Genomic DNA, 13,805 nt, shown 5'->3' on the forward strand with positions numbered 1-13,805 from the left:
CTCTCCTACTGAAGCCCTTCAGAGATACGGCAGGTGGAGATAAGGAACAGGGCTGTTTTATCTGTGGCACCCTGGCTAAGGAAGTCCTTCTTCAAAGGGTAGGCCTGGCAACTACTCTGTTGATCCAAAAGAAAATCTCCATCATCCATGATATAATTGTGGATGAGAAAACTGACCTAGTATGTATTAATGACATCTGGGAGGGGAACTGGGATAAATTAGATTCTCCCAGCTGGGCCCTCCTGGGTAATCGGTGCAGCACCAACATTGACTTGGGGGTCAGGGAGGTTGCTGTGGTCTACAGGAATTCCCTTTCCCTCTTTAGGCTTCCTGACTTGAGTGTTTGTACCTTGTGTCAGGCACCTGGGACAGATGAGAGATTCTGCTGATGTTCCATCCACCCCTCTGCCTGTCAGCATCCCCACCTGAACTGATGGAGGTGACCTCAGACTTGGTGTTGAGAATATCGAGGTTGATGGTTCTGGGAGATCTCAACTTCCATGCTGAGGCCATCAGATCTGGGGCAGTTCAGGACTTTGTGGCTACCACGGCAGCATGTTATAAGCCCAACGCATGTAGGAGGACACACACTTGATTTGGTTTTCTCAATTGGGCAGGTGGTTGGTATCTGAATGTGATGGAATTAACTTCTATCCCTTTGTCATGGTTAGCGGAGATTAGCGTCCTAGTGGAGTTTAGTCTCTCAGTGGCCTTCCCCCTCTGTAAGGGTTTTGTTGTTTATTCATTCACTCGCTTCTGACTCTTCGTGACTTCATGGACCAGGCCACGCCAGAGCTTTCTGTCGGCTGTCGCCACCCCAAGCTCCCCCAAGGTCAAGTCTGTCACCTCCAGAATATCATCCATCCATCTTGCCCTTGGTCGGCGCCTCTTCCTTTTGCCTTCCACTTTCCCTAGCATCAGCCTCTTCTCCAGGGTATCCTGTCTTCTCATTATGTGGACAAAGTATGTTCCACCCATGGAGGCTTATGGATTTGATGGATTCCAGAGGGCTGTGGGGGTTTTCCAGCTGGTGTGGCCAGTGCTCCCACTGAAGCCCTGGTCACTGTGAGGGATACAGGAATGATTCAGGCAGTTGACATGATCATGCCCATGTGCCGTCTCCCTCAGAGCAGAGCCTGGCCAGCTCCCTTGTATTCACCTGAGCTGAGGGGCAATGAAGCAAGAGGGGAAATGACTGGGTGGGTGGGTGTCTATATGCCGCCACTTTGGTAGGTGATTCCCTCAAAACCCTGCAGCATCGCTGGTGCGAGGCAGAATTGATAAAGTTGTTGTTGTTGTTATTATTATTATTATTATTATTATTATTATTATTATTATTATTATTATCATCATTTGTATACTGCCCCATAGCTAAGGCTCTCTGAGTGGTTTACATAGGATAAAAACACTTAAAAACAATATACAAAAATTTTAAACCACAAAAACATAGAAAAACAAACCCAGGCTAATTACATATTGCTAAATGCCTGGGAGAAGAGAAAAGTCTTGACCTGGCGCCAAAATGATAACAATGTCGGCGCCAGGCAGGCCTCATCAGGGAGATCGTTCCACAGTTGGGGGGCCACCACAGAAAAGGCCCTCTCTCTTGTTGACGTCCTCCGAGTTTCCCTCGGAGTAGGCACCCAGAGGAGGACCTTAGATGTTGAGTGCAGTGTACGGGTAGACTCATGTCGGGAGAGGTGTTCCATCAGGGATTGTGGTCCCAAGCCGTGTAAGATTTTATAGGTTAAAACCAGCACCTTGAATCGGGCTTGGAAACAGGCAAACAGCCAATGCAAGCGGGCCAGAGTAGGTCTTAGATGTTCGAACCTTCTGGTCCCTGTTATCACTCTGGCTGTTGCATTTTGCACAAGCTGCAGCTTTCGAACCGTCTTCAAAGGCAGCCCCACGTAGAGTACATTGCAGTAATCTAAGTAATTACACGGTAGAAGGAAGTGTGGGCTGTCCAGCCACTGAAACAGAGTCCACTTCTCTCATTGAGATTTTTATTCATAGAAGTGCAACTACAAATTGTAATGCCTGTGTCTACTTGGAGGTCCAGATGAATGCCCTCTAATGCCTTCAACATACCAATGCTTGCCTTGTAAGCACAAGGCAAAAAAGGTCTGTGCAGGCAAAAATCGCTTCATGAGAAGCAGCAACGAACCTGCCCTATGTATCTAATCATGAGATTGAAAAACCAAATCGCCGGTAGCCATTCAGCCTGCCAAGCCCCCTCCCCGCCCTGCATCCCTGTGCTTACCCTGCACTTGGATTTGCCCCAACAACACCCACTCGCTTAACCCAGACTGAGGCCACCATGGACAGAAGAAGGAACAAAGTGGCAACTGAAAAAGTTGTGCTAGAACGACACCACAAAAAAGCGTGGTTTCATGGGGGAAAGCTTGATGCTGCTGTGAGCTGGCAGCTGTGTCATATAAGCCACACAGCAACACTGCACAGCCACAGCTCTCCCACCCTAGAGGCATTCAAGAGGCAGCTGGACAATCATCTGTCAGGGATGCTTTAGGGTGGATTCCTGCACTGAGTGGGGGGTTGGACTCGATGGCCTTATAGGCCCCTTCCAACTCTGCTATTCTATGAGGTAGACAGGGCATATAGACAAGCTCCAGAATGTAGGTGGAGGAACGTTTGTTCCAAGTCTGACAAAACAGAGGTTAGAGCTTATTATCGAGCCTACTCTGTGGCAGTGAGGGTGGATCTTTTCTTTTTTTTAAATGATTTTATTATTTCAAACATCATAGACATACATACCACAAAGCCATTACATAAAATACAAACAGAAATACAAACATAAAATACACACGGAAATACAATAAAAACATCTAAGGTTAAGGTGTACTTTCGGCTTTCTTCATATCAGAAATGTGAACTATCTTCTCTCATTCCTTAATTACGTTTAATACAGAATCAAATTCATTTCTTCTTTCTGTCTTAACTATATCTCATACATTGAATCCACAACCAAATACATTGTTTCTCTGTTTCTTACCAAAATTTTAAAGATTACATTTAACACAATAATCAGATTCATTTCTTTCTTCTATCTTAACTATATCTCATACATCGAATCCACAGACAAATACATAATTTCTCTCTGTTTCTTGCAAAAATTCTGTCAGAGGTTTCCATTCAGATATAAACGTGGATATAGACCTTTCTCTCATTATCGATGTAAGTTTTGCCATCTCTGCCAATTCCAGCATCTTCAACATCCACTCGTCCATTGTTGGTGTTATTTCATTCTTCCATTTTTGTGCATACAAGTCTCGCTACCGTTGTCATATATTTGGGTGACCATACGTCCGGTTTTGCCTGGACATGTCCGGAAACGGGGGGGCAAAACTGGGTCCGGCCGGAAATCCCTGATTTCCCCCTTTTGTCCGGAAAAAAGGTGGTGTTTTTTTTAACAACAACAACAACAACAATGCGGAAACGCGCACTTTAAGACTCTCCTGGCTTCTATCGGGGCCTCTCCTTGGTCGCCATGGTGACGACGATGGAGAGGCCCCGATAGAAGCCGAGAGAGCCTTAAACCACGCATTTCTGAAATGCGGAAATGCCCAGCTTAAGCCACGCCCACCTCATCCATCCAGGCCTCTCCTGTCGACGTCAATAGGAGAGGCCCGGATGGACAAGGTGGGCGTGGCTTAAGCCGAGCGTTTCCGCGTTTCGGAAACAAGCACTTTAAGGCTCTCCTGGCTTCTATCGGGGCTTCTCCTTGGTTGCCATGGTGACGATGACCAAGGAGAGACCACAATAGAAGCCAGGAGAGCCTTAAAGTGCATGTTTCAGAAATGCGGAAACGCCCGGCTTAAGCCATGCCCACCTCATCCATCCGGGCCTCTCCTATCAATGTCAACAGGAGAGCCCCGTATGGACGAGGTGGGCGTGGCTTAAACCGGTCGTTTCCAAGGAGGACAAGGAAGGAGGCAACAATGCTGCAGGTGCTGCTGTTTTTGCTGGCAGGCTGTGCCCAGGCAAGCTCCCAGCATGAGGAGGACGCATTTTGGCTCCCCCTCCTTGCTAGGTCTGCTTACTGGCTGCTGGATGTGCCCAGGCAAGCTTCTCCCAGCATGAGGAGGACACATTGGCTCCCCCTCCTTGCCAGGTCTGTAGTTTTTACCCCCCAAATAAAATATTGTCTGCCCCCCCCGCTTCCCATTAAGTAAGTTAGTAAAAAAAGACTGTACATTTATTTTTAACAAATAAAAAGAGACACCTGATTTGGATCCCTCCCCCTTCCCTGCACATAAGTTCTTGGCTGCATTAAATTGATTTTCTCCAAGGGAAAAAAAAATCCAAGAAAGGATTTTATTTCTTTGGAGAAAATAGGTTTAATACAGCCCAGAACGCTCATGCAGGGAAGGCGGGGGGAGCAGGGAAAGAAACCAAATAATGGGTTTATTGGATTTAATTTTGCATTTATAAATCTATTTTTGTAAAATTTGGGGGAAAAACCTCCCCTACGCATGAGTTCTTGGCTGCATTAAATTGATTTTCTCAAACAAAACAAAATCCAAGAAAGGATTTTATTTCTTTGGAGAAAATAGGTTTAATACAGCCCAGAATGCACATGCAGGGAAGGGGGGGGGAAACCAAATAATGGGTTTATTGGATTTAATTTTGGATTTATAAATTTATTTTTGTAAAATAAATTCAATCCAGTAAATCTCTGATTTGGATCCCCCCCCCCCCCCGCTTTCCTACGCATGAGTTCTGAGCTGCATTAAATTGATTTTTTCCAAGAAAATAAAATCCAAGAAAGAATTTCACTTCTTTGGAGAAAATAGGCTTAATACAGCCCAGAATGTACCTGCAACAAACAGCTGTTATCACCCCTGGAAATAGCTGCAAAAGGCCTGGAAAAGAGTCCTCCCAGCCGTCACTCTGTGCCCATCAGGGCGTCTTCTTAGTGGATGCCAAGGAGGCTTCATGAGGACTTGGGATTGCCTTTATCCAACCCTGTATTGCCCAAACTCCTACAATATATGCAACATAATATCATATCAATGGCTAATAGCCCTGATGGTTATGCACTCCCTCCAGTAAAGCTGTTTGCATCAGTTGCTGGTGAACATGGGTGGGATAGTGCTGTTACATCATGTCCTGCTTTGTTGGTCCCTGGTTGACATCCTGTGTGAACAGAGTGCTGGACTAGCATGGCAGACTTAATAATGCTCCTTCTGTTGCTGGTGTTGTTGTTAAAGGATGCTGATGCTAATATTAATAATGCTCCTTTTGTTGCTGGTGGTGGTGTTAAAGGATGCTGATGTTAATATTAATAATGCTCCTTCTGTTGCTGGTGGTGGTGTTAAAGGATGCTGATGCTAATATTAATAATGCTCCTTCTGTTGCTGGTGGTGGTGTTAAAGGATGCTGATGCTAATATTAATAATGCTCCTTCTGTTGCTGGTGTTGTTGTTAAAGGATGCTGATGTTAATATTAATAATCTTTTACCTGCTCATCCTCTCTTGTACTTTAATAAAAGTTTATACTTCTTTGAGATAACATGTTCATCATTTGTACATAATGCCATTTCAAATTCAGATTTCAGTTGCTCATACCCACAATTCTTTTTGTCTATTTTAAATCTTTCCATGATTTGTGCTTAAGAAAACCATTGACATGTATAACCTTCTTTCAGCAGTTCCTCCCTTGATTTTATCTTACATTCATCTTGTGACATTTCTAATACATCATTATATGTCAACCATTTATGCATATTTGTAAATTCCCTTCTATGAATAGCCTCCTGTGCCGATACCAAAGCAGTATTTTCTGACAAAACCTTGATTTATATTTATTCCATATTTTTAAGACAGCACGTCTCACATAATGATTATTAAATTCTACTTTAACCTTAGCTTTATCGTACCACAAGTAACCATGCCATCCAAATCGCAATTCATGTCCTTCCAGTTCCAGCAGTCTCTATTTTTCAACAACACCCAATCTTTCATCCACACTAAGCAGCAGGCAGCGAATTACACTTTGCGGTCTGGTAGGCCCAGCCCTCCTCTTTCTTTTGCATCCTGCAGTATTTTAATTTTAACTCTTGGCTTTTTTGCTTGTCATATAAACTTAGATATCTCTCTCTGCCACTGCTTAAATGGTAAATCCGATGTTACAATGGGTATTGTTTGAAACAAAAATAACATTCTTGGCAAAACATTCATTTTAATTGCTGCAATTCTCCCCATAAGTGATAGTTGAACTTTTCCCCATCTTACTAAATCTTTTTTAACTTCATTCCAAACCTTCTCATAATTATTATGAAATAACATACAGTTCATGTTTGTCAAAACAATTCCCAAATATTTTACCTTCTTTTCAGTTTGAAAACCTGTCTTTTCAATCAGTTTTAATTAGGGATGTGCTCCGCTCCGATTAGGAGCGTAGAAGCAGTAGCGGATTGGCCTGCTCCGCCTTACCCAGAGGCGGAGTAGGAGCGGACCGCGGACCCCCTAGAAGCAAGGCGAAGAGAAGCGACCATTTTTCGGAGCTCCGAGTTCAGTCGGAGCGCTCCGGTCGCCATCTTGAAAACATTTCGCCATAGGATTGCATTGCGGCAAATAATCGCGCATAACTACGTTGTTTTTGAAGCTATCGTTCTGGAAATTCTTGTGCACAGAGAGTCGTGGATGGGGGTCATTTTGAGACCACTCTCACCTCTCTGCGTGCTGTGGTTCACGTGCAATATTTTTTTAAAAATCGGGTCAACCGCACGGCTCAAACTGCGTTTCGGCTTTTCGCCCATAGGATTGCATTGAGGGAAAGAATTGGGGATAACTGGGGGGGGGTTTAAGCTATCGTTCTGAAAATTCTTGTGCACAGAGAGTCGTGGATGGGGGTCATTTTGAGACCACTCTCAACTTTCTGCGTGCTGTGGTTCACGTGCAATATTTTTTTAAAAATCGGGTCAACCGCGGGGCTCAAACTGCGTTTCGGCTTTTCGCCCATAGGATTGCATTGAGGGAAAGAATCGGGGATAACTGGGGGGGGGGTTTAAGCTATCGTTCTGAAAATTCTTGTGCACAGAGAGTCGTGGATGGGGGTCATTTTGAGACCACTCTCAACTTTCTGCGTGCTGTGGTTCACGTGCAATATTTTTTAAAAAATCGGGGTTTGGGTTTTTTTTATTTATTTTTTTATTTTTTTGGAAGCGATGACAGGCACATTCAACTCCCAATCCTGATGAGAATTGATCTCCTCAGAAAGCATCCTCCTCCAATCCCAGCGTTGGAGGGGGGACTAAGGCAGACCCACCCTGAGAACTTTCTGTTTTGTGTCTCTTTGTGGGTTGGCGTTCGTGGAGGGAACACTTAGTTAGTTAGTGCTCCTGCTTTGGACTTTGGAGATAGATTAGGATAGGTTTAGTTTGGCGCGTGTGTGTGTTTGTTTGCTTCTTTCTGACTTGTAGCTTAGTTTGCCCTGTGTTTTCCCCTTACTTTGATTTAATATAAACTTTATTTTTGAATTTGGAGTGTGTGGTTGGGTTGGTTGCCCCCCCCCCCTTCCCTGTATTAAAGCCTGACTGTTCTGCTTTTGTGAAAGCTTTCTTTTGAAAGCATACACACACTTTTTGTCCCATTTCCCTACATTTATATTCTTAAACATATTTTATTATATTCTTTCACATAGTCCATTAGTATATATTCTCATACATATTATATTAGTATTCATATTTTGTTCTTCTTATAGTAGTGGTTGGTTCTTTTTCCCCCTCCCCTCTCTTAAATCCTGATTGTGTTTCCTTCTATCTTCTATATACCAAATATACCAAAAAAATTGGATTCTCTTTTTCTTCTCTGTGTAACTTCGACGGAGTGGGCTGCTTTTGTCAAGTTCAACAGGCAGCCACAGATTGAGCATTTTGGGGAAAGCATACGCACACCATTTCCCTATTCTTAAACATATTATTATTATATTCTTTGACATAGTCTTAGTAGTCTATTAGTATACATTCTCATACATATTAGTAGTAGTATTCATATTTTGTTCTTCTTATAGTAGTGGTTGTCCCATTTCTTGTCCCATTTCCCTACATTTATTAGTAATATTCTAAAACATATTATTATATTCTTGTAGATATTCTTAGTAGTATATATATATATATATATATATATATATATAAGTATATTCTCATACATATTAGTAGTAGTATATTTTATTGTTCTTGTCCCATTTCCCTACATTTAAACATATTATATTCTTCTTATACATATTCTTAGTAGTACCTTATACATAGTATTAGTAGTATTAATATTTTGTTAGTCATCATGAAAAGAGGAAGCAGGCGTGCTGAAAGCAGCAAGGCTCAGTCTGCCAGCAGTAAGCAGGCTTCCTCTCCTCCTGTGAAACTCAAACGGGCAACTCCTTGGCTGACTGCTCCAAAACAGAAGCAGGACAAGCAGCAGGCAGAGCCACTCTCTTCTGCAACTTGTGCCCGGCGTTCTCTTTTTGAGGGTGGGAATGGGAAAAGTGCCCGTTTGCAAGAGGCACGTGGCAGCAGTGCCATTAGAGGAGGAGGAGTATCCCCAACTCCTTCATTCTCCTTTCAGCCCACGAGCCCGCTGATGGACCTAGACGAGGTCCTCAGCACAGTGGAGGGGGGGGAGGAGGAGGAGGCGGTGGGCCTCCAGGATGTGGGGGCTGAGGAGGAGCAGCAGCAGGCCGAGGCTCTCTCCCCAGTCTCATCCCACACCCCTGTTTCTGTGGCAACACCAGAGAGCTCAGGCGGGCAATTGGTGGTGTCACCACGGAAACGAAAGACAAGCATCGTGTGGGACCACTTTGAGTTGGGAGCGGATCCCCGCTTTGCTGTCTGTCGCCACTGCAAACTCAGCCTAAGCAGGGGTTCATCGACAGGGCATTATGGAACCAGCAGCATGAAGATGCATCTTCATAGGCAGCACCAGGCGATCTTGCTGGGGAAAGAGGCGGGCAAGGCGACTGGTTCCAGGGGAAAGCCGAAGGCTGCTGCTGGCACTGCAACTCTAAGCTCTCCATCTCCCATCCCCACAAGGGTTAGGCAGGCAACCCTGCAGGACATGGGGTGGGGGAAGTATTGACCCACAAGATGGCGTTTTCCAATGCCCACCCAGGGTGCTACTGTGTTGGGGCATCTGCCGGGACTGACTCCTCCCCAATACTAGATCTATGACATGTCACTCTGCCTGCCCCTCTGCTAGCCTGTCCTCCTCGGTGACCGACTCGCTGGGATGGTTTGCGTTTGCAATGCGTGACTAACTGCAATGCTGGCTTAGAAACCAGCCATCACTTCCTTGTGCCCCCAGAAATGCCCGCAGCCTGCCTGCCTGCCTGCCTGCCTGCCCGCCTCCCCCGGGGTGCTGCTGTGGTGGGGCATCTGCCAGGACTGACTCCTCGCCTACTCTGCCTGCCTCTCTGCCCGCCTGGTGCCTGGTTTGCTCCCAATCGTCCTCCTCTGTGCCCCTCAAGGCGTAACTGCTGGCTTAGAAAGAAACAACCAGCCATCTTTGCCTCACTTTGCGCCCACTTATGGGTTGGTTTGCTATGCGTTAGTGCTCAAGCCATCCTTGCGGCACTACAATGCATGCTGCCTGCCTGCTTTCCCTCCCTTCTCCCCTTCCCGCCTTGCAGCGATGGTGTATGTGTCTTGCTTTGACTAAGGGGAGAAGTCCTTCCTGCGCTCACTTAGACTTTATCAAATTCAATAATCCCTTTTTCAAATGTGCCAGAAGATTTAGGGTTATCTCGTGGCATGTTGGGATTGCCTTGGAACTGGCCCCATTGAGCTGTCTGCAATTGCAACTTTAAATCCCTGACATACTGGAGTGTTCAAATTTCAAAAGTTCCCCTAACATCAGGGGATGATGGGATTGCCTTGAAACTTGGTGTCCATGGGGACACATGGGTAAGCTGTCATGGGACCAAAGGATAGGTTTCTAACGTGCAAATTGACGTAGTTGTAGAATGGGACTTGATTTGGGGTGAGTTAAAAAGTTTAAGCCGCGCCAAAAATCAGGGGATGATGGGATTTGCTTGCAACTTGGCGTGCATGTGGACACATGGATAAGCTCTCATGGTGCCGAGTTTGAGGTTTCTAACATGCAAATTGACGGAGCTATCCCAAGGGGTGTGAATGGGGTGCCCGATTTTCATAAATTCCCCAAAAGTCAGGGGATGATGGGATTGCCTTGCAACTTGGCGTCCATGTGGACACGTGGATAAGCTATCATGGTGCCGACTTTGGGGTTTCAAACATGCAAATTGACGTAGTTGTAGAATGGGACAATTTGGGGTGAGTTAAGCCATGCCAAAAATCAGGGGATGATGGGATTTGCTTGCAACTTGGCGTGCATGTGGACACATGGATAAGCTCTCATGGTGCCGAGTTTGAGGTTTCTAACATGCAAATTGACGGAGCTATCCCAAGGGGTGTGAATGGGGTGCCCGATTTTCATAAATTCCCCAAAAATCAGGGGATGATGGGATTGCCTTGAAACTTGGCGTGCATGTGGACACGTGGATAAGCTATCATGGTGCTGAGTTTGAGGTTTCTAACGTGCAAATTGACGGAGCTATCTAAAGGGGTGTGAATTAGGGTTATGGGAGGTGCGTTAGAGGGTAGAGCCGCGCCAAAAATCAGGGGATGATGGGATTTGCTTGCAACTTGGCGTGCATGTGGACACATGGATAAGCTGCCCTGGTGCCGAGTTTGAGGTTTCTAACATGCAAATTGACGGAGCTATCCCAAGGGGTGTGAATGGGGTGCCCGATTTTCAAAAATTCGCCAAAAATCAGGGGATGATGGGATTGCCTTGAAACTTGGCGTGTGTGTGTATACGCCCATGAGGTGTCATGGTGCCAAACGTGAGGTTTCTAACTTCAACGGAAAAAAAGTTGTTTACTTTTTTAGCTTTCAATGCAACCCTATGGGGGGGCAAAAACGGAGCTCCGGATCCGGATCCGGAGCTCCGAGCGGAGCGGAGCGGAAGTGGGCGGAGCGGGGGCGGGGCGGAGCGACCCGCTCCGAAAAATGGCGGATCTGCAAGTGAAGCGGAGCGGGGGGTCTGTGCACACCCCTAGTTTTAATTGTTCTTGGGAGTTCATATTCTTTGTTAACATCTTTGTCTTCTGTTTATTAACTTTAAAACCTGCTACTGCCCCAAATTCTTTCAATTTGCTCATCAAAGTTTCGATACCCTTTAAAAGATCTTCCAGAGTAAAGACCAAGGCCATAGCTAGATCTAAGGTTTATCCCTGGATCGTCCAGGGGTCAAACCTGTTCATCTAGGTGACACACAGGGGATCCAGTGCTCAGGCAGGGGTGAATCCTGGATGATCCCAGGATAAACCTTAGGTCTAGCTGTGTCCTAAGTCATCCGCAAATGCCCTCAACTTATATATCTCCTTTTTTATCTTTACTCCTCCAATTTGCTCATCCTGTCTTATATCTCAATTCAGCAGTTCCAGCATGAAAATAAACAATAGCGGTGACAGTGGGCAGCCCTGTCTTGTCCCCTACATGTGGCAGTGAGGGCGGCTCTTTTCCACCACCCCTGCGCCTACTTCGTGTTGTCTAGTGGGTGCTCCCAGGTGGTTTGTGGCCTGTTGCAACCTCGGCCAGGAAGAGAATTGGTGGGACCTGTGGTAGCAGGCTTTGATAAGATTGCACAAGACACTGAAGATGAAAGCCCTGCCCGGGTGTCACATTTTAGAATGCAGAGGTTGCCAAGGATGTGCCTCTCCCTCTCTCCACCCTCTCGTGTCAGCAGGGAAGGTTTGCTGCTCATCCAAAGGATTGTGATTACAAAGATCCATGTGGTTTGTCATAATCCATGTTTGTCACTTGAACATGGTTACATTTCCTCTGCAGATCTTTCCCATCAGCACAGGGAGGTTAGGAGTGGAGGGGGGGAGGGGGCGGAGTTTGCATCTCGGGCTCCCTCTGTGTAATTTAAAAGCTGAACTGAACAGGGCTAAAGTCACCTGCATCTGTCACAACGTGGACACCACACTCAATGCAGTTCCATTAGTCCAAAGCAACAACTGGTTTAGTTTATTGGTTGGCTTTCAATGGTTGAAGCCCAAAGATGTGGACAAGGTGCTGAGCTATGTCCAGTTGACCGCCTGTATATTTGACCTTTACCCTCCCTGGCTTATTACATCTAATAGGGCACGGATGCCTGGCTGGTCCAGGAAGTCATAAATTCCTCCTTGAGGGAGTGGGTGGTACCAGCCTCTTTAAAGGAGGCCTTAATTAAGACACTCATGAAGAAGCCTAACTTGGATCTGGAAGATGTCAACAACTATAGGCTAGTTGCCATTATCCACTTCCTGTGCAAGTTGCTCAAGTGGGTGGTTTCTGGCAGGGCCGGCCCAAGACATTTGGCTGCCTGAGGCGGAACAGCAAATGACTCCCACCAAGTCCAGATGTGCAATACCAAAAGTCAGTCACGTTATTTTGGCTTTTATGGACTCTAGTCCATGAAAGCTTATTATGCCAAAATAAATTTGTGAGTCTTCAGGATGCTACACACCATCATCTATATAGCACTTTATTACAAAGTGCTGTAAATAAAATAAAGTAGATCAGTAGTTTACAATACAATAAATACAATAATCCATTTGACTCTACTAAATGCAAGTTTACAGCAAAACAGAACAGATAAGAAAAATTAACTTGGCTGGAATAGCATCGCTCCTTCTGAAGCAGGGGTGGGGGTGTGGCTCCCAGACTGCAGCTCCAGCCTTGCAGTTTGGGATGAGGGCAGCAGGTGGAATAGCTTGCCCTTAATGGCACAGCATCTCTCTCTCTCTCTCTGAAGCAGCAAAAGTGCAAACCCCTGCTGTGGAGGAGGACTGTGCACTCCCCAGAGCCTGGCCTCATGGATCATGCAACCAGCACTCCAGAAAGATGCTTTCAGAGCTGAGGAAATACACATCGTAGCGAGTCAAGCCAAGCTACTCTACGTACTCCCCTATTACCTTGCCCGTAGACCAGGCATTGCTGCGCACATCCCTTTTTGCTGCAGCAAAACCATTTCTGTCCCCCTAACCCAGACGAGGGGCCTGGGCAACAGGTAAGGAGGGCCTCTGGCACTCACTGAATGTGTCAGCAGCCGGCGCCCCTGGACCAGCATGGCTACAGTAATAAAATGGGATTTCCTTCAGCTGTCCTGGTGCTGAACACACTTACGTAGTAGTGAGCACTGTTTTGTTATAGAAAAGGATAATATATTTTTAATTAAAATTTAAAAATAAGCATCTGTGACCATGTACAGTTTTTCAGTGGAAAACCTCTCTGGTTCACTGTTGTGATTATTTGATTGGGACTGAAATGCAGTTATGCAGGACTGAAGGAGAGGCACTCTGCATATGTTTAGGGGCATTAATTATGATTAAGCATCCTATAACACCCTGTTTCTGCAGTGCTTTCATCGATACCCGTTACTCCTTCCTTTTCTGCACCCTCTCTACTTTTTCCCTATGCATATTTACCACAGAGTAAGTTCTGTTGAGCTTAGTGGTGCTTACTTCTGAGTAGACATACTTAGGATTGTGTTGTAACTCTGTTTTGAAAGTAACACAAGACCCTCCCCCCATCCCCACCATGTTTACCAAAGGAACCGCTTGCAGATTACGACATATTTGCTTGAAAGGGGGTGGGGTTGGGCACCCTAAAATAAGCAGGGGCAAATAGGAATTGCTTTAGCACTCCTGTGCTGCTGCAACCCTGAAACTAGATGGAGGAAGGCCCTGCTGAATCCTCTTGACCCAGGAAGGGCCGTGGGGC

General features: G+C 45.7%; 1 protein-coding gene across 1 annotated transcript in view; it reads left to right on the plus strand.

Annotated features, from left to right (window-relative positions):
* The window catches only part of NPC1L1 (NPC1 like intracellular cholesterol transporter 1), a 45,073-nt gene that overhangs the window by 11,923 nt on the left and 19,345 nt on the right, over nt 1-13,805 (plus strand). The gene's annotated exons all lie outside the window — the stretch shown is intronic.

This window comes from Elgaria multicarinata, chromosome 12 (genome assembly GCF_023053635.1).
Source record: "Elgaria multicarinata webbii isolate HBS135686 ecotype San Diego chromosome 12, rElgMul1.1.pri, whole genome shotgun sequence".
NCBI classification, from domain to species: domain Eukaryota; kingdom Metazoa; phylum Chordata; class Lepidosauria; order Squamata; family Anguidae; genus Elgaria; species Elgaria multicarinata.